We start from the raw sequence: 21,251 nt of genomic DNA, 5'->3' as shown, positions 1-21,251 counted from the left end.
AATCAAAAGACAGTGATAGAACATTATTGTTAAGCCCTTTTAGTTCATCCAAGAATTCTTCTTTAAGTGCAGCATAAAACTTTTTATTTTTTCTATTATGCACAGCAAGATCTGCTATAGCATAGCGTTTAGCAGCATCATTAATATGTGGTGATTTGATTTTAAGTTTTAGCTCTTCACAAGTGCAACAGCAATCAACTTGTGGCTGACCAAACTTATAATTAAAATCCTCCTTGAATATTTTGCAGAAGCCACTATAGCTGAGCTTAGCATCTGGATGTTTTTGTCTGAACAAGTTATACATCATTTTAATAGTCAAATCTGCACTTAGATAACGATCTACTTTTCCAGTATAGTGAGTTTCTTTTAATGGAAATGAACTTATATGTTCATGAATTTTGATATTTATATCCACTGGAAGAGAAAAACTAACATGTTTACCTCTCCTATCAGTAAGGTTTTGTCCCTTCAGCTTTAAATTTCTGAGGCGTCTAACACTCTTAGCAGAAACAGCATATAGTGAAAGAAATGACTTCAAACATACCTGGATGCGTTGAGTACCCAATAACACATGATACTTAAAAGAGGTTCTATCTAATTTTCTTTCACCTTGTCGTAGACGATTACGTGCTATGTCTTGCACATCTATTAAACCCTGCAGAAATATGTCTTGTTCATTCTTTGTTTTAAGAGTGTAAATTTGTTTGAAGATTTCCACGTAATCATCATCTCCAATATTCTGTGTGCACTGCATTCTGCATCTACAATGATAATATTATATTATGATTATTTTGTACTTTGATGGATATAAAAATGGTGCCAATGATAAATAAAAGTTAATCATTAGCGTGTTCATAGTCTATAATATGTGCAATGGAATTATTAAAGCTAATAATAATAATAATAATAATAATAATAATAATAATAATAATAATAATAAGAAGAAGAAGAAGAAGAAGAAGAATAACAATACCAATAAAAAATAATATGCCTACATTCAAACCACCTAAATATAAGGACTACGCTAAGTTACTAATATTGAAATATTAAATTACCTGCAATTTTCACCGACTGTTTTGGCATCTATTTTCTTTCCAGAGTAATTTGTGTAAGCTTCTCCTTTCAGTCTTGCTTGTTTTACAACATTTCTTTTATAACTTTGAGGATTGGCTTTTCTTTTTCCTCCAAGAGAAAATTCATCTTCTTCTGTAGAACTCATGATGCTTAATGATGCTGTTCAAGGTTTCAAACTTTGAAGTTTACAACAATGCAAATTCCACACAGCGTGAGTGGGTTTTGATTGGCCTTTGATCTAACTGGTGATATTTGCTCCCAACTTAACAATACAACTAATTATTGTTTAAAAGGCAGATGTCCAGGACATCTGACTTTTTAACAATATCTCAAGATCATTACAGCATTTTTAACTTATTTGTAACTAAGATATTGCTGCCCTTTTAACATAGAATGATGTATTTACCCTTATAGTTTCATTATCTGTGAAAAAGTAAAAAAAAAACAAAAAACAAAAAAAGTGACATCTGCCCTTTTAACAAATGCCCATATTATGTTCATTTAATATGTGTATGTATTTGTATGATTTAAATTGTTAAAAATGGAATTGTGTTTTTAAAGTTAATTTATTCCTATAATTTTTTTTTCCTTGACCCACTTTGTGTCAAATAATTATCTCTGTTTGTGTTAAGTACGAGTATGTGTTTAGAACTCCCTGAGCACGAGTTTTTTTTACTTCTTCAGGGAAGAATTAAGACTGTATTTTTGTACATGTTATTTTACTAACAATAAACAACAATAAACAATTGTTAAAAAAATACAAATCCAAATGTAGCAAAACAATTAACATTAGAAACAATTAATAGCAAATATCGTTGTGAAACTTGGCTACACATTTACAGTGATTCATCTTTATAAAACGATTTTGATGCTGCAGGAGCTGGAGGAACTTGTAAATTTTTCTCCTTCTATAAAGAAGTCAGGAAGGACTCCACAAACTGTGATGGAGGAGTTGAAGCTGTATGCACTATTCTAACCAAACTACTTCAAATAAGAAATAAATTGTAAATTTTTTTCCTTCTATAAAGAAGTCAGGAAGAACTCCACAAACTTTGATGGAGGAGTTGAAGCTGTATGCACTATTCTAACCAAACTACTTCAAATAAAAAAATAAATTTTCCAAACCTGTAATCTTCATTGACTCAAAAGCAGCTATACAAGCTACAGCTAATAATAGTTCACAGAAAACTGACACAACTTCTCAGTGCTGCACCCTCATCAAGAAGCTCCAAAAACTGGCAAGAAAATAGTTCTGCAATAGGTTCCAGTGCACTGCGGCTATACAGGTAATCAATTGGTGGGTCAACTGGCTGCAAAAGGCTGCACCCTAATAGAAAAACATATTACTAAAAAATCATTTATTTCTGTCATATTAAATAAAAAATTTCAATACAAACAACAATTTTTGAACAGAATAAAGGAATCGGCTAAAGATAACTCATGGGAACCCCTCCTCCAAAATTTAAAGATCATCCCTGAAGAACCAAGAAATTCAGCACTGATAGCCTTCCGTCTTCTGACCGGGCATGATTGTTTGGCAGCTCATTTATATATAATTGGCATCTCTATCTCACCCAATTGTGTGTTATGTGGAAAGGACGTAATCATGGATAAGCACCACCTGGAAAATTGAGAAGCCTTGCCTGTTCACCTCAACACCACGGAAAAATATTCGACTGCAAGACGGCTGATGGCTTCATTGCCATTATAGCAGAACTTTGGCTACCTACCAACCAACCAACCTTACTTACTTACTTACTTGCTTACTTACTTACTTACTTACTGGCTTTTAAGGAACCCGGAGGTTCATTGCCGTCCTGACATAAGCCCGCCATTGGTCCCTATCCTGAGCAAGATTAATCCATTCTCTATCATCATATCCCACCTCCCTCAAATCCATTTTAATATTATCCTCCCATCTACGTCTCGGCCTTCCCAAAGGTCTTTTTCCCTCCGGCCTCCCAACTAACACTCTATATGTATTTCTGGATTCGCCCATACGTGCTACGTGCCCTGCCCATCTCAAACATCTGGATTTAATGTTCCTAATTACGGCAGGTGAAGAATACAATGCGTGCAGTTCTGTGTTGTGTAACTTTCTCCATTCTCCTGTAACTTCATCCCTCTTAGCCCCAAATATTTTCCTAAGCACCTTATTCTCAAACACCCTTAACCTATGTTCCTCTCTCAAAGTGAGAGTCCAAGTTTCACAACCATAAAGAACAACCGGTAATATAACTGTTTTATAAATTCTAACTTTCAGATTTTTTGACAGCAGACTGGATGATAAAAGCTTCTCAACCGAATAATAACAGGCATTTCCCATATTTATTCTGTGTTTAATTTCCTCCCGACCATATTGGTGTTCTCTGAATGAGCTGCGTTTTGAGTATTAGTTTAATCAAAAGTGAATATGTGTTGTGTATTGCATATTAATTTTGTGTAAAATGACACATTGAAGTCATTATTTGTACAATTAAAAGAGAAACTGTTTCCAAGTTGGACATATGAAACAAAATGAGCTTACAAAGACAGAAGATCGACACCGAATTTACATATTAAAAAAAGCACATGGAGGAAAACAAAATATAAATTTTCAATTTTCATGGTATGAGAAATATCCTTCGCTAAGAGTGTTATGAGACATATCGTCGTTGTTCCTGCAATAACTCCTATGTGACATATTTATCGATTTTCAGGTTTTTGCTCTATTAAATAACTTAAATAGTGATACAGCAAACAATAAAATCTCCTATATGCAATTATATTTCTTTGTTTCGAAAATGTAGGAATTCACAGTCTCCTATGTACGGCTGCCATAGGATGAATAAATGTGTTTTTTCTTCCTACTGAAAACTTTTATATTTTGCACATAGGAGTTATTGCAGGAACAACAACGATATATCTGTATTCTCTTCTGGGGTGAAAATGAGTGGACCTCATCTTCTTGAGGGGTCTGTCACAAAAACAAATGATAGAAAATCCGAGAATCTTCTGCTTTATAAAAATATATAAAGAAAGCAAATTTTTTCAGCTTAGGTACCCAGTATTTATACCTTAGCTTCATCACTGGTATGTAGAGCCCGGATTTTATGCAATTACATATTTTGTTCCTATATATGTAGCTATAAGGAAAGCTAAAATGTCGGCGAATCATATCAAAGGGATAATTATTCCAAAGGTTTAAGTTACTTATTTTTAACATTTTGGTGCATAATAAATATTTTGGAATATTTTACATATTTTGAAAGAATACACATTTTTTTCACCAATTTTCCCTCTACTTAATTCTTAAGTTATACATTTTAAAATTGTCTTGATAAAAACTCAACACACTAGAACAATATGAAATATACAGACACACTAAAACACAGCCAGATCAAATTCTCAACTCACAGATCAATTTCAGAACACACACACTATTTGACACCACATTTCAACAATTTTCACTTATCGAACGCACCCACACAACAGGCAGCGAAGTTCAAGATGACGCCAAGATCTAGTAGGCTCTGAGGATGATGTGAAGAAGCACCGAAACAGCTGTAAGCCGCACATGCTTACACTATTAACACGAATAAGATCGCAATCTAATCAATTATTTAGTTTTAAAATTGTTTATAAAGCTTATTTCTTCGTCTCTAGTGCGTAAATATAATTTAATAATTGAAAATAATAACGTATTCTGTGAAAAAATGGACATCTGTTTGCAATGCTAATAGTGTGTATATCCCTTAAGAAGTAACGGTAAAGTAGGAACAAATACCACTGCGAAGGGTGGGTCATTGTACTGCTAACGCGATGAAGGAAAAAGTGAAAGTTACCCTGTGGATATGACCATTTCGCACAAACATCGTCAATCAGATTGCTCTAAAAGAAAACAATAGTTTTTTCTGTTTTCTTAAGAAGCTTATTTTGACCTCAGGTGATACAAATAGCTAGTCTACTGCTATTCGCATCCAAGCTTAAAGACCGGATTTCAATTGACGATTCCTTTACTACGATGATAAAATCGTGCTGTGCAAAGTTTGTGACACGCATTGGGTACTCCATGAAGTCACAATTAGAACAGCATTTAGAAACTGAACTTCACATGAGAAATAAAAGTCGTGCTCCGTCGAAAAGAAAGAAGTTCTTCTTATACAAGTGGTGCTGAAACATTCTTCGTCTTGTACCAGTGAATTTAATAAAAATTTGTGCATGGCAATGGTTGCTGCAAATAAACCATGGTATAAACTTGGAGTTCCAAAGTTTCAAGCTTTCCTACGCAAATACTACAACTTCAATATTTCGCATGAATCAACGCTCCATAAAAATTATTTGAACTCCTGCTACTCTGACACAATGGAAACAATTAGTGCTGAACTTGATGATTCCTACTTATGGGTTGCCACTGACGAGACAATCAATGACAGCAGAAAATATGGAAAAATATTTAATTATTAATTGCGCCACCAAACAATAATTAATTGACGTTGGATCACATGTGCACCTGTAATTTTTCATTAGTGTGCAAAAATACATCTAATAAAGTTTAATTTTTAAATTACATATTTTTTTTTTTATTACATATTTTGCCATTTTTAGCCACATATTTATGTACATATTTCTCATTTCCATATTACATAAAATCCGGGCTCTACTGATATGTGTGTCAATTCATTATTATGTACTAAAAGGAAGGTGGGTATAAAGCAGATAATAACAACACATACTTATTTCCTTGTGGAAGTGGAATAAAATAAAGTTCTTAATGGAAAGCTTACAGTCCCAAAGCTGATATGAATATATCTTCTCTACAAAGTAAAGAAGTATGTGTTTAAAAATTGATTTCAATCAGAGGCGTATACTGGTTAAAGGGTTTGGGCTACCGCTGACCCTATTATTACACAAAATATATCTAACAATTACTTTAATTTTAATTACTATGGTAAAACTAATAATACAAAATTATTACATTATGTTATATTATAAACTTTTTCTTTTGTAATTTCCTTGGGCTACCGCCGGTAGCCCCGGTAGCCTGCAAAATACGCTCCTGATTTCAATAAATGTTTGTCATATGAAGATCCAGTGTTATAACAATTATAAAAAGTCTGTCAGCAACATACATTTTGATTTATGTAACTTATGTATACTAAAGTATTACTTACTTTCCATACCAGTACTTTTCTCAGTCTTAGAATCTCCTTGTTTTCCTTAGCAAGACTGTTGTGCAGAATCTCTTGTAGGAGATCCTCCTTTGAATCAGATAACTGCAATGCACCACTCGGCAGCTATGAAGAAGAAAAGAAAATAGTAATAATTATGCTGGAAAGAGTATGAGGCATTGTGGATACTTTGTATTAGGAGCAAACTTGAAATCGTGATTCTTTGTTGAGTTCACCCTACTATACGCAATGCCTCATATATTCCATTGCTTTTTTAAATCAATTTTCTGTATTTCTCCTTATACAGAGTGAACCGTAAGTAATGTCATTAATTTCTCGTTCTCGTTCTGCAAAAGAATTTTACAATCTAGCAGGATAGAAGTGGGGATGCTCTAGGAATACTTTCAACACCACATACAAAATGTTTATACAGCCAGTGCTGACATACTGCGGAGAAATTTTAATTACTTCAACTTCCATAAACGAAGTAGAATATGTTCAAAACCAGGCTCTCAGGCTCATTAATGGTGAAATCAAAACAACTCCAATAGATTCTATAAGATTCCTCACTAATATTAACAGCATCAAAATGACAATAGAAGAAAAAACACTGATTCAATATGAAAAACTTATCAGATTACCAGGAAACAATTGGCATTCATACAGTCCTCTCTGTAGATTGAAAACTCAAGAAAGTTTCATATCCATTGTTCAAGAATTAAAACAGAAAATCAATATCCCGAATTTAAAAGAAAACTTACAAATTAAACCAAACTCTTTAACTCTATTAAATATAGAATATAATCTAAATTTAACAGAAGAAATACTGAAATCAGAAGTGAACACTGAAATAATGAAAGAATTGTCTTTAGAGACAATTAATATTAGGTACCCTCCACAAAATTGGCTTCATTTATACACCGACGGATCCTTGATCTCCAGAGAACAAGGTGCCGGTGCAGGTGTTACGTGCTGTCTCTTCTCATTTTATAGTTCTCTTGGGTATGGAACAACAAGTTTTGGTGGAGAAATCATTGCAATAAGTGAAGGTCTCAGGAATCTTCTATGCCACATCAATAAATTTAAGAATGTAGTTATATTGTCAGACTCCAAAGCAGCTATTCTATCAATAATCTCTAAACACACACCTTCATCTCATACAGCAGAAATAAGTGAAATGCTCTTTCAATTAATATCACTCAATAAAAGAATTGTATTCCAATGGATACCATCCCATTGTGGAATCGTGGAAAACGAGAATGCGGATGCTTTAGCAAAGAAGGGCAGCACTGCTATTTACAGACCTGTTTCTAAATCTAAATATTACTTTGTGAAAAGATTTATTACATCTACATACTTAGACTTCAACAAACAAAATTTGATAACACAATCTCAAGGGAAAAAAATGGAACTTTGTGCATCATAATCCACAGTTAATTCCCGATTTACCACGAAAATCGTCTGTACCTGCATTTAGATTGGCAACAGGCCATGTTTGTTTGGCCAAACACCTACATAGAATTGGAATATATCAGTCCACTAACTGCCCATTGTGCAACTCAAGCCAAGAAATGGATTCGGAACACCTCAAAATCTGTGCTTCAGTGGCTGGTCATGACAATGTCTTTGTAAAATATTGGAGTGCAAGAGGTCAAATGACTTTATTGTCAAACGCCTGGCATTAGAATACAACAACAACAATCTTACATTTATCCAGATTCAATTTCTGCACATTTAAAGAACAAAACTAAAATTCTTTCAATCATTCATTATTATAATTCATTGCCCTCTTAAATTGACTGAGCATATTGGGAATTAAATCAGTGCCTTTCCCAAAACATGCTATGAAATGTTTCATATAAAACAATTTTTATCTCCAAAAGGAAGCAAAAACGAGCAAAATTGTATTAAACTGCTTTGTTTGAAATACCTCAAACAACTCCCTGAAATTATTGATAGTACTTACGGTTCACTCTGTGAATATTAAGCTCTAGTAGACTCACTGTATCATTTAATGATATTGAAATGAATATCTGTTCCCTGTGTTTCTTCTGGTCAGTAACAGGTTGGAAGGATATTAATAGAGCCTACTTTCAGATCTCCTATATGTTTAAGCCAGAAAATTTATAGTAAAGCAATTCTTATTTCTTTTAACGTGTATGAGTTCTGTTCAACACTAGGTAATATAGAAATTTGGTCGATACATTTTCAGGCCAGTTTTGTCGTGCATATAATTTCTAAACTACACGACACATTCCAATAAAGTAAATGGAGACCGACAGAAGGATAAATGTATCCAACATATCATTGAGTTGGAGTGAGTGACATTATCTATCTTCACTGCGGTAAAGGGGAAGTTTAGGCACGTATTGGCAGGTCCCATAGTAGCCTTGGCAGTGTAACTCGAGAATGCAAAGCGATAGAACATTCACAATTGAGAAGCATTTTTGCTAAACTCGATCAATGCACAAACTACTTTTCTCAGAAAACGAGTTTTATTGTATACACAGTTTATGTTGTGGGAAGGAGATATTTCTAATCATCCTCTACGGACGGTATGAACCGAGTTGTGCAAAATCTGACTGCATGGGTGATACAGAAGCTAAACATCATATGATTGTGATATATAACTCATTTTTGCAAAATTTTGCATCTATCGAGTTTAGCAAAAATGCTCCTCAATTGTGTAAATGATTCGTAACGAACCAGGCTACAATTCCAATTGAGAAACAATCAATAGTCGACAAGTTAAATTGAAAAAATTCCGAAGTGCAATTGAATGAAGAGAGAAAATTCACAATGTCGAGACATATGCAGCGCAAAGGGGAGTGGGAGTACAAGCAATGGGTAGCAAACGATACAGTACAATGGTTAATGTAGCAACCAACATATTTACTTTCAATGAATACAAGGTTGGGACAGAATTTCATGTAACTACTAAAACGTTGAATTATATGACAAACAAAAATCTTTATCCCTCGCCATCTGTTGTACATGATTAGCTAAGAACTGCAGACCTGCCATTTAAAAAAAAAAACAATCCAAGCATCCCTGCTTTGTAAATATTGATATTGTAATGGTATGTGTATGAATGATTTGTCTTTGTAATCCGGCAGGATGTAATGACATGTATGAGTGCTGTTTATTTATAATTTTAGAGCATGTGCATTCAGAAAAGGATTTTCGATGTGGTAAATTCTTATATGTTTTCTTCTTTCTATGCGCATGCGTCGATGGCCCTTTGGCCACCAGTTCGATGGTGCAGACTGAGTCAGTCTGTAGTTGACTAGAGCCATCAGCTCAGACCGGAAAGGCTTGGTGTCAGTGTTTGGGAACCTTATATCTCAACCTATGGTGTGAAGGTAAACTGGCCACTGTACTTGGGTTTTTCTCTAAAACTAATTAAATTATAGCCCACCGAGTTTTTCTTTTGTGTATATTGTGGGATTTTGGTGAAATTATTTAAATTCTAAAAGATGTTTTCCTTTCCCTTTGAAGATTGGCCGTGGCACTTAAAGATTTTGCTAGGCTGAAACGAATCCACATCGTCAGTCTGCGTGCTGTAATGATTAGTTAAGATTGTGATTTATTCTGATAGAATAACAAAGATCATGAGCTGATTACATATAAATATGAGATGAATAATGTTGAATGACTGAATTTTAATTTTATTGTTATTGTTAAAATAAATTCTCAGTGTCAGTTTAATGTTGCTCAAAAACAAACACAATTTTGTACATTTAGCTTGTCTAATTTTTCAACATTATGAAACTGGTTTAATCAAAGGTTTTGAGGTTTAAAGAGAATTGTTGGTTTAAGGCTGAGTTTACTTAGTGAAAAATAAAGTTTTGATACAAACTGCATATTTCGTAGCGTAAGAATTTATTATAATCTTTGGTAGAAAAGGATAACTTCAGTACCATGTTACCGTAATATCACTCATCATCTGGCAATCCTGTGTGTAGCTACATGTCGTCTTTGTTCCTGCAATAACTCCTATGTGACATATTTATCGATTTTCAGGTTTTTTTCTAGTGATACAGCAAGTAATAAAATCTCCTATATGTAATTATATTTCTTCCTTTCGAAAATGTAAGAATTCACAATCCCCTATCTACGATGATGAATAAATGTGTTTTTCCCCCTACTGAAAAATTGTGTATTTTGCACATAGGAGCTATTGCAGAAACAATGACGATATAAGTCACTCAGCACTCCTAGTATAATGGCAGTTGACATTGGGTCTATACTTCAACGTATATGCCTAACTTGGAGTCAGGCCATAAAGGGAAACATTGAGGGAAGAGAATTCGATCCGGTGCTGTGGATTGAATTCGGCGTAGCTCAGTGGTCAGAGCACGTCAACGTATATGCCTAACTTGGAGTCAGGCCATAAAGGGAAACACTGAAGGAGGAGAATTCGATCCTGTGCTGTGGATTGAATTCAGCATAGCTGAGTGGTCAGAGAACTTGGTACGTAGAACCAAGGACCCGAGTTCGATCCCCAACACTGGAGCGAATTTTTCTCCTCAAATATTAATAATGAATTTACTTTGATTGATATATTTTGAATTTTAAGGTCATTTCAAAGGTCAGTTTAATAATATATGAGGTGTCACTGTATAAGGATCATGTGCAGAGACTAAGTAGAAGGCAGAGAATAGGAAAGATTTGAGAATGCTGGGTTTGCAGTGAAAGGCCTGCCTTTGGGCAGAACACGTGTGTGTGTGTGTGTGCGTGCGTGCGTGCGTGTAGTTTGAGAAGCCTCTTACAAATCCTAAGGAATTGAAATGAGAGAAATTTTACCAGTCTATATATATTTTTGGGCAGGCTGAAAACAAACCATCATCTTTCTTATCATTCATCTCGGGGAAGGATTACAGCAAAGAGAGAAAATACTGCAATGGAAGAAAACTGGATTTGCAAGAATTTTACAATGGACAAATATTTAACATATCTTTCCGTATAATGGCAAAGAACATCATTTTCATGACATTTTTATTTCATATTTGGAATTACGTTGGTAATTTTAATATTCTTATTACACAACTTAATACAACATTAGCCAACATTTTAAGAACTTTAATTGAGTCACATTGTAAAATGTTGGTCATACCTGAGTATATTCATCAGAAGTCAATATCCGGTCACTGTTATCTGGTATTTCATGAGAAGTCCCGGTACATGAAGTATGATGTTCAAGATTAGGTTTCTGAAAATATACAGAATTTGATATTATAAATTTAATAAGAATAATTATAATACTCATTGGTCATTCCACAAAAAGTATTTCACATCTAGGTCTACAATATCTTTTTAATAGATATTATTGATAACTGATTAAATGGCGATTTTACTCGTGTTAATTATGTAAGCATGTGTGGCTTACAGCTGTTTCGGTGTTACTTGACACCATCCTCAGAGCCTAGTAGATCTCAGCGTTATCTCAACTTCGCTGCCTGTTGTGTGGGTGCGTTCATGTGATGAAGAGTTGTGTTAAATAGTGTGTGTGTTCTGAAATTGATCTGTGTGTTGAGAATTTGATTAGGGTGTGTTTTAGTGTGTCTGTATAATTCATATTGTTCTAGTGTGTTGAGGTTTTGGTTTTTGGGTTGTATGTGTAGGATTTCCATGTCTGTATTTATGTTATTGTATGTGTGGTTGGCGTTAGTTACGTGTTCGCCATATGTAGATGTATTATGTCCTCTGGTTATTTAATGTGTTCTTCTCAGATATAACTGTATTACATAATATTTTATTATTTGCAACAGGTTTTTCCTTATATGACTATGTAATAAGTTCAGATAATACAATGGAAAAATATGCCAAATATAGATTTAGAAACAAAATGAGACTGGTTGGTATCAGGATTATTACAACAATAAAAAGAAATAAATTACACCAACCAGGATGACTACAACAACAATAATAATAAATAAATTGTATCTTGTAATGAGAAAAAGCATGTGTTTATTTGTTAGTCAAATGTAGCTCTATTTTCTAAGATGTCTGGTACCGGTATATCTAGTTCATTGACTTTGTACATATTGACTTTTCTCTTGACCAATTTCAGTACTGGTACCTACTGCGTTGGCAGTATAATAGGTCCTCCTTTAAGAACTCTTCCCACCCCCACGTTCAATAGTAGAATGCACAGAGTCAATCTCATTCTGGGTATGCCCTGATTAAAAATTTCTGTGCTATGACCACGGAAAGGAAGTTCATGCCCTGAAAACAAGAAGAATATGTATGCATTTATGCCGTAAAAATAGATAAATATGCTACAAAATATGCATTATCAGTCTGAGATTATTTTAACAGAATAATAAGGTACTGGTATAGGTAACTTACATTTAGTCTATGGATTTTGAAGTGGTTGCCTCATTGCTGTATGCTCCATTTATGCTGTTACAGTTCACAACTAAGCAGTGACGTATGTTTTCTGTTGTCATTCTTCGCCTGTTGTCTCTCAGCATAGCTTTGTAGCGTGAAAAACTTCGTTCTACGTCACAAGAAGTAAGAGGGGCTTGCACAAAAGCTGGGAGCTGTTCTATAGAAAATTTTCTTGGTTTTTGGAGTGTTTTTCCTTCAAGAATATCTTGAATTTCTTTAAGTTGATAATAACCAGGGTTTTTGGAAAGAATATTTGCTGTTTTCTCGTTCACTTTATCTCCTACATTTCCTAGAACTGATGTTAAACTGGACATTGTTCTATCGAAATCTGCTAAAGACTGCAGTAAAGGAATACCAATTGCTAACTTGAGAGGCTCTCTATGAGGGCGTCATCGTTACATTCAAAATTCATAAACATAAATTAGTCGTGTTTACGAGGTTACACACTTTTAAAAAGGAGGGAAAGACTAATAAACATACATAATATGCAGTTTCCCTGCATAAATATTAAAATATGATGTTTTATAAATAAAGGCAAAATATGCACTGTTATGCACAATAAAAGTAATATCATTGTATTCGGAAATTTGTGATTCATGTAGATAATCTTTCAGCATATTCACACAACAATAGAGAACAAATATGCAAGTGCATGAAATTCCTTTCTCTAGTTATGACATTATATGACTCAGGTTAGTTACGCAGTACAAAAGCAATGAGGCAATGGATTTGTTCTTGTTTTGTCCACCACAATTGTCTAAAAATAAAATTACCTGGTTTTTTACTGTGTTGGGCAAAGAAGTAAGAAATTTATAGAGACATGTGTCAATCTGATTTGAACCTCTTTTGGCCAAGCCCTTATATCAAAAATAACAATGGCCCTGGCTGTTTGTGATGTCATTCATATATATATATATATATATATATATATATATATATATATATATATATATATAAATCCCCCCCCGCTGTTATTTATACTTGCTTTAACATCTTTGGTGACATCGCGGGTTAATCTTCTGGGTGAAATCCGAAGGCCTGTGTATTATTGTTGAGACTAGTTCTATTGTTGTGAACTAGATGGCGACTGTATATGTATTACTGATTTGTTATGAATACGATTTAGATGATGAATGAGGCCGGTGATTTTCAAAGACATTGTGGCCCGAATTTCCTGGCATTTGGCTTACGTTTGAGGGAAAACCCTGAAAAACCTCAACCACGAAATTCAACCCGACCAGGAATCGAACCCGGGCCCTCTGCGTAAGAGACCAGCATGCTGACCCCTACACCACAGAGCCGGTCATATTCATATATTGTGAGATTGTAACAGGACAGTTTTCTTTTATAGTATAAAGATGAACACTCACCACAAGATGAAATAAGTAGCCTACTACCTGAAGATCAGAGTAGCACAAAACTTTGCTTGGAGCCTGTTTTGCTGATTCAATATCTTTAGTCTTTGTAGCCCTTGATGTTTCTTTCCTTTATATCTCTACTAACTTAAATTACCCGGCGTTGCCCTGGTTTTAAATTTTGGTCTATATCTAAATAAACTGTTTGTTAGACTTATCGGAGACCTCGGCAAGGGAACTATATAAAACCAAAACGAACCATATTTATTTATGTTTTCTCCTCCCTAGTGACGAATATTAAAGAAAGTGCCACTAATATCCAAAGAAACTGACTAATCGAAATAATTCCATCTCACCTATGAATAGAGTTTTAACAACTTTAAGACCTTATGCTACAGGGGTATTTAAGATATTTAACATTGTGATTGATGATAACATTTATCGTACCACGGCATTATGCATTTTTAAGCCTTTCTGCCCACAATATATTTAATTTCCTTCAAGGCCAAACTACAATCTGTAACGGATGGATTCTATCAAATACATGGATTTCAGGGTGTTTTGCAGTAACGGAGACTATACTCATCAGAATTCACTCTCCTGGAGAAGGCAATGTAGAACACTACCACAACAGAAAATCATATTTTTCTATTAACGGCCAAGTCATTAGTGACCATAACTTATTAATAAGAGACGGATTAACAGTTACAGTAAAATAGGCTCTATATTATTATTGCAATATTATAATATTGTAATATTATCACAAATATTACTATAACTTATAATAATTGCTTAAAATCGAATGGCTATAATAGCAATACGTGGGATAAAAACATCATCTTCTTTCGTTTTTCCAGTTAATATTGCCACTCATATTACGTTTCGCATGAGTTTTTGACACAAATTTTTGTTAGTGCATAATTTTGGTGAATCAATATTTCGCAATAGTAGGTCTACTATGGCTAGTCAATATTAAGTAAATTATGTGGTAGCAATCCTTGTAGTTTGAAAGAATTCTAGAATTCAATTGGATAAAACAGTCTGCTCACTATCTACAAAACTGCATTGAGGAATTTCATAATACGGTCCTGGACTGCGTAAAGATACTTATTGCATGAATTATTTAGTTTTAGCCTTCGTGATGTGTAACAACAATGTAATTTAATTTCGTGTTAAAATTTCCAAGGCCTCGTGAAAATCTATGTTGAATACAAGAGACAATAATAAAGAACAATTGACTGTAGAAGATTTTGCATTTTAATATAATACATGAATATTTGATCTATTTATTTTTATTTTTTATATATTTAATTAATTTAACTTCCATTTACACAATTTTAATGTAGCCCATGTTCTTCTCCTGGTTATGAAGGTTAAATGTGCAAACTTTGGCACATATCGGTCAAAGCGTGTAGATTTGTATAGAGAACATACACACACATACATACATACATACATACATACATACATACATACATACATACATACATACATACATACCCACATTCAATTTTATATATTAAGATTATAACTTTCTTGCAGGTTTAATTTCTCTGTTTCTGTACCATTCTTATATGCAGTATATACACAACATTGATTTTTCTTAAGGATATAAAATATGAAGGATTAAAGTGAATTAAATACTGATCTGTAAGAACATGCACGATGATTAATATTTCAATACTACTTCGTTGGTGAAGACAAAATTAATAACAACATTGTTTTTAAACAATGCAGGCAGCATTATGCTACCATTATTGTAAGTACTGCAAGGTGTGCAAAATTTAAACTCGAAGCATGGATATTTTCAGTACGAAAGTGTCACAAGTCAAAATGGAACATTGCTTTTAGCAACAGTTGAGAATGGAAAACTGTTACAACGTAAAATATAACACTTTCCAATTGAAAAAAAAGACTAAATAGCATAACTTTAAAACTGTTATATGTGCATTTATGTCCTAGTGGGAAATTTTTAGAGTTGTAACTGTTGCCCTCATCTAAAGATTAAGAAGATTAAAATTGAGATAAAACCTAATATTTTTACCCTTCTAGGGAGAAGATCTAAAAATATCAATATTCATGCACGTACATAAGAATTATAGAAACACATACTTAGTGGTCAGTAATAATACTAATAATAATAATAATAATAATAATAATAATAATAATAATAATAATAATAATAATAATAATAATAATAATACATTATTAAGCGTGGCAATTAATGTTTCTATATACTCCTAATTGAACCGTTGAGCAAAGTAAACATAATATTACATTTTGTCCGAAAGAACAAGAAAAAAGTTCTTCATTCTTTACGATACAACCTCTTACTGCTTGTAGAGATAGAGTTTGTAGAGCGACATGATACTGCTACTGCTTGCCTTCAGTACATGAATGAAACACACAGCAATGTACAGTAAACTCCTCGTACCCGTTTGAATGTCTATGATTACAAGATGTAATCACGACACCCACTTTGGTCACCGCTGTTCTAGAGGAAGAGAGGAGAGAATGCGTAACTATTTTGTATACCAACGTACCTGAGTTATGTATCCCGACCCCGGTGGTCAAGCTACGAGCCCCAGAGGCCCAAAACTTAGGGTTCTAATAATTTAATATTAATATCATTATAATACACGAATAAGAATCATTCTGGCCAGACATATAGTCTGGGATTTATCGCTAAGAAAATAACTCATGACTTTAAGTCGTGCGTCTTATCGCCTCACAAGGGTACGAGTCACAGTTCACCCTAGCTGGACTCATACAGTATAGGATGACACCCCATCACAGGGCCATGACTGTCAATATGCAACGTCATTCTGTCAGACCATGTAAGTTTGACACCAGAATTGACACATGACCCAAGCCTGGAAGAATTGAATAAAACTGAGGGTTTTCAGCCACTCACCCTCTTTCGTTTAGCTGTCGTCGAAGTTGTAATAACTGACCAGCAGGCTTCACGTCTCAAGTCTTGGGTTCAAACCCTGACTGATTACCTAGCTGACACGTAGTTCAGTCTAAGGGAATTGTACATTTCAGAACCGGCTATACAGGATTGAAAATAAACCAAGTATCATAAAACCTGGCTTCTCATTTCGGTTGAATAAGATATCACACAGTGCGAAGTGAACCAATGGAACCGTGGCTTCAAGTTCGCGATATACCGTACAAATACTTGTTAAGCTGCAAAACTTAACTCCTGTACCTGCTCTGTGACGTCACATATACTTTGTATCAGACAACCTCATTCCAGTTTATAGGTAGCTGAATTACAAAGCCTAATTATTATTATGGGGTGTATACAGCAGTAGCGGCTCATACCTGAAAAAGTAGGTGAAGCACAAAATTGTTGCAAAGTTTTCAAAGCCCATGTAGGCTAGTTGTATTGATAATCGGAACTCTATGTAACTAAAGTAATTCCCTCCCATAAATTCCCATGATATTCAATCGTGAAAGTGATTTCATTGCATTTATTTCTGCAAGTTATCAATGCACTTACTGGTACATATAAATTAAGATACGGAGAGTCCACTGCAAGAATGATGGATGTCATTTGGAATACATTCTTCAGGAGAAACAATTGAAAGTTTGAAATGCTTAGCGCTCAAAGCTTAACTGTGATTTTCCGATCATTACTGGACAATGACTATCAATGTTAATGTCATATAACTCTCTATGTATATTCTGTATGTCTTAAGCTATACATTGACAGTCTTGGTTCATTTTCGACAAGAAAGTAACATCCATCATTCTTGCAGTGGACTCTTCATATGCTTATTGCTTACCTATCTTGTACACTAAGTTGATTCTCCATTCCTTCAGGGCTGCGAATCTGCCAATAACGTTCTCATGGAAGGGCTGTGATTCCATCATCTTGTCCAACATATCTTTTTGGAGCGAAATATTCCCTAACGCTGACAGTCTCTACTGTGTCATTGAGTTTCTTTGTTTTGTTTTTATTCGTTTTAAACACGAGAAGCTCCTCTCAACCGGTACGCTAGTAAGACGGTAGTATTGAAATGAGGGAATATAACTTATACACTTCTCCAAATACATCTTTGTGTCACGAAGAAGTCTAGCACTTTCTTAATTGGTTTATTCCTATATTCACTGTTCCGGTATAAAACTCAAGTTCAGTTTTTGGAACCTGCGCCTTTTTTAATATGTTGAAATAGCTAGCTTATAGTGAAAAAAGCGGATCATGTGGGAAATTTCTACTATAGGTAATAATTGTCAAATTTGGAAGTATCAGCAAGGCTGACGAAACGAAGTTTTTCTAAATCCCCAAATCTTTTATCGATCTGCATGGTGATGTTGTCAATGATCTCAAAGAACAATATCTTGTAATGACGATCATGTTCTACATCACTTTTTCCACTGTAGCCGCAGTCTGTACTTTCTCCCTGAGAATTCACTTCTACTTTTTGCTACGTTCAAAATTCTAGCATAGTGCAGTAGGCCATCTGAAATTTCCACATTAAGCGAAGAAGTGCTTTCGTCATGGCCCCGAAATGATAATTCCTGCTTGCTTAAATACAAAGCAGTGTCGATGACTGACCGCATAACATGTCTGTTTAAACTAACATTTTCAATATATTGCACTAAAAATAGCCTAGCATTTTCTTTCAGGTTATTCCCAATAGTGTTCATATTTTTCTGTAATTTTTTTAACTGCAGCACGCAGTTTAAATGTTCCGCCGAATTTTCATGTTTTTGTAGAGCACGACTAACATTATTTTAGAAAATCACTGAATCCAATTTCATTCCACACATTTTTTTTTAACTCCAAGTAGTAGGCATGACTAACAAAATAGTATTTCAATGTAGTGGCTCCCACACAACCACTCACTGATGCTTGCAGTACCATGAAGTTTTAAAATTAAGTTCGTATGATTTACCAGCTTGTGAGTTTACCTTTTTTACAGTTTATGTCTAAAATTGGTTGAGTTCTGTCTAGAAACAATAGATATCTCCTATACTGCTCACACGATTAAACGAGGTTTGAATTAATGTACACACTGTGTCACTGAAGGGATTCATTTTCACATTGCAACATAACAATACAAAAACTTATAGGGTAGGTCCTAACACACTTATTAGAAATTAATTAAAAACTGAAATGCACTTAATATCTTCACCTATTAAAGTGATAAGTAAAATAAATTATATTTTAAAAATTAGGCCTATCATAACTGAATAACTCGACATAGGCATACCGACACAAAACACGACAAAAAACAGACTGAGGAAAGGCAAAAATCCATTCTCAACTTCCACTAAAAAGGCTGTGTTCAGAATATCAAACTTTCTTTCCATTGCTTTCATAGTATTAATTTTTAATGGAATTTTCCTATGAGCAACAGTAAAATTGTGGCCAGAAGAATAAAAAATGAAAGGAATGAAGATATCAGCACAAAAATTAAAATCATAAAACATAATAGGACCTATATAGGAAGAAGAATTGACGAAGCAGAAATTTTAGGAAAGAATTTTCTTTAGGACGGGCCATGTTGCTGGACAGACAAGTAGTCGTAAATCTACGTGTCACCCATTATAGAAAGCGCATTGGCTGGGCTGAAGACCAAATACGTGTTCGTCACAGCAACACCCGTTTCTTGAAGAATGTGGAAGTGCGTGTCATTGTCATAGCAACCACCCTAACATAGAAGAACAAAATAATATTTTAAATCTGAGAATCATTGCCTCGTCGCTGCCGCTCAAGGAACTGAGACGTGAACAGCGGGAATATTAAAACAACCTGGTGATGCTGTACTTGACATTATTGATTTATAGCGCTATAGTTTTTAAATTGAATAATTTAATACATGAAATATAAATCAAATGGCTCGCAAAATAACAAGTGAAATGTTCGAACCAATCGGGACAGGGACCTGTTCGGATTATCGAAATTTGGGATTAAGTGAGGGACAGGGATGCAAGTAGGGAAACCACGCCTTATCCATCCCCTCCCCACCCTTCACTGATCACCTTCTGTTCAGTTTCATGGTCGGAAGAAGCTTAGGCTACAGATTATCATAAAATTATAGCAAACAAGAACTTACATTCATTCATTAGTGATAAAATAAGTTGTAATACTGCATATACTTGTATAACCAGTTTCGTATTTACTTTTAAATATTTACGAAGACTTTCGGTATTTTTTTAGTTTTCCATTGCTCTCTTCTATTCTCTGTTCCATTCCAGCTTGGGCTGATTAGTTGGTTGGTTTTGTCCGAGATTTTCCCCAACCGTAAGACGAATGTCAGGTAATCTGTGGGGAATCCTCGAGCTCATTTCGCCAAATACCACGTCGCTATCACCAATTCCATCAGCACTAAATAACCTAGTAGTTGATACGGCGTCGTTAAATAACCAAATAAAACAAGTGTTTTATATTATTCCTTGAACTTCATATCGCCACCGACGTAGCTCAGACGGCTGAGACGCTTACCAGCCGATTCGGAGTGCGTTCGGGAGTGGGTTCGATTCCCGCTTGGGCTGATTACCTGATTGGGTTTTTACAGAGATTTTTCCCAACCGTAAAGTGAATGTCAGTTAATCTATGGCGAATCCTCTACCTCATTTTGCCGAATACTATCTCTCCATCATCAATTCCATCGACAGTAAATAATCTCGTAGTTGATACAGCGTCGTTAAATAAGCAATTAAAAAAAAACTTTCCTATCAAATTCTATAATGCGCGCAAACTTGGAACCGAGAGCGGAATTGTGGACTCATCTGAGAGAGCAGGCTCGTAGGGACAGGACGTGCACGGGTCCGGGGCTGTGGTGCCTCCCCTCTCTCTGAGGACCGCGTCCGGATTGATCCCCAAATCCTCATGAATGACGTCCGAGTGGATTCCAGATTTGATTTCTACCTATGTTTACCTAACGTCCGAGTTGATTCCCTTTGCTTGTATAGAGTCAGCGAGAGGGTGATGTTTAAATAATGTCTGTGTTGATAACTTCTGCCTGTAGGCTGTAGAGGGCCAGCGAGAGGGTGGTGTTTGCCTGTCGTATGCTGAGGACTTTAGTGCTGCAGTAATCTGTGATCGAATATTGTACGAAATGGAACTATAAAAATTGGAGATTTATCTTTCGATGAGGTGGAAAAATTCAAATAATTCGGTTGAGAAGCTTTTGTCATCTAGTCTTCTGTCAAAAAATCTGAAAGTTAGAATTTATAAAACAGTTATATTACCGGTTGTTCTGTATGGTTGTGAAACTTGGACTCTCACTTTGAGAGAGGAACAGAGATTAAGGGTGTTTGAGAA

At 34.7% G+C, this 21,251-nt stretch overlaps 1 protein-coding gene and 1 long non-coding RNA gene across 6 annotated transcripts in view; both read right to left on the bottom strand.

Moving 5' to 3' along the window:
* Positions 1-3,843, bottom strand: part of LOC138693797 (CD2 antigen cytoplasmic tail-binding protein 2 homolog) — a 123,924-nt gene extending 120,081 nt beyond the window's left edge. For all 4 annotated transcript variants that reach the window (XM_069817595.1, XM_069817594.1, XM_069817593.1 and 1 more), the window contains exon 1: positions 2,200-3,843. The gene's annotated coding sequence lies outside the window, so the exon portion shown is untranslated. The remainder of the gene's footprint in view (positions 1-2,199) is intronic.
* A 2,262-nt stretch (positions 3,844-6,105) lies between these two features.
* On the bottom strand, positions 6,106-19,125 carry LOC138693772 (uncharacterized). 2 transcript variants are annotated; one of them, XR_011330433.1, is made up of 3 exons: positions 17,764-19,125; positions 11,341-11,436; positions 6,106-6,350 (listed from the first exon to the last, which is right to left on the bottom strand). It is a non-coding gene; the product is annotated as an uncharacterized lncRNA (long non-coding RNA). The 2 variants fall into 2 exon arrangements; XR_011330432.1 differs by lacking the exon at positions 17,764-19,125 and adding an exon at positions 12,311-12,479.
* Between the last annotated feature and the right edge of the window lie 2,126 nt (positions 19,126-21,251).

The sequence above is a fragment of the Periplaneta americana genome, unplaced genomic scaffold, assembly GCF_040183065.1.
Source record: "Periplaneta americana isolate PAMFEO1 unplaced genomic scaffold, P.americana_PAMFEO1_priV1 scaffold_21, whole genome shotgun sequence".
Lineage (NCBI taxonomy): Eukaryota > Metazoa > Arthropoda > Insecta > Blattodea > Blattidae > Periplaneta > Periplaneta americana.
This window is presented reverse-complemented; position numbering and strand designations above follow the sequence as displayed.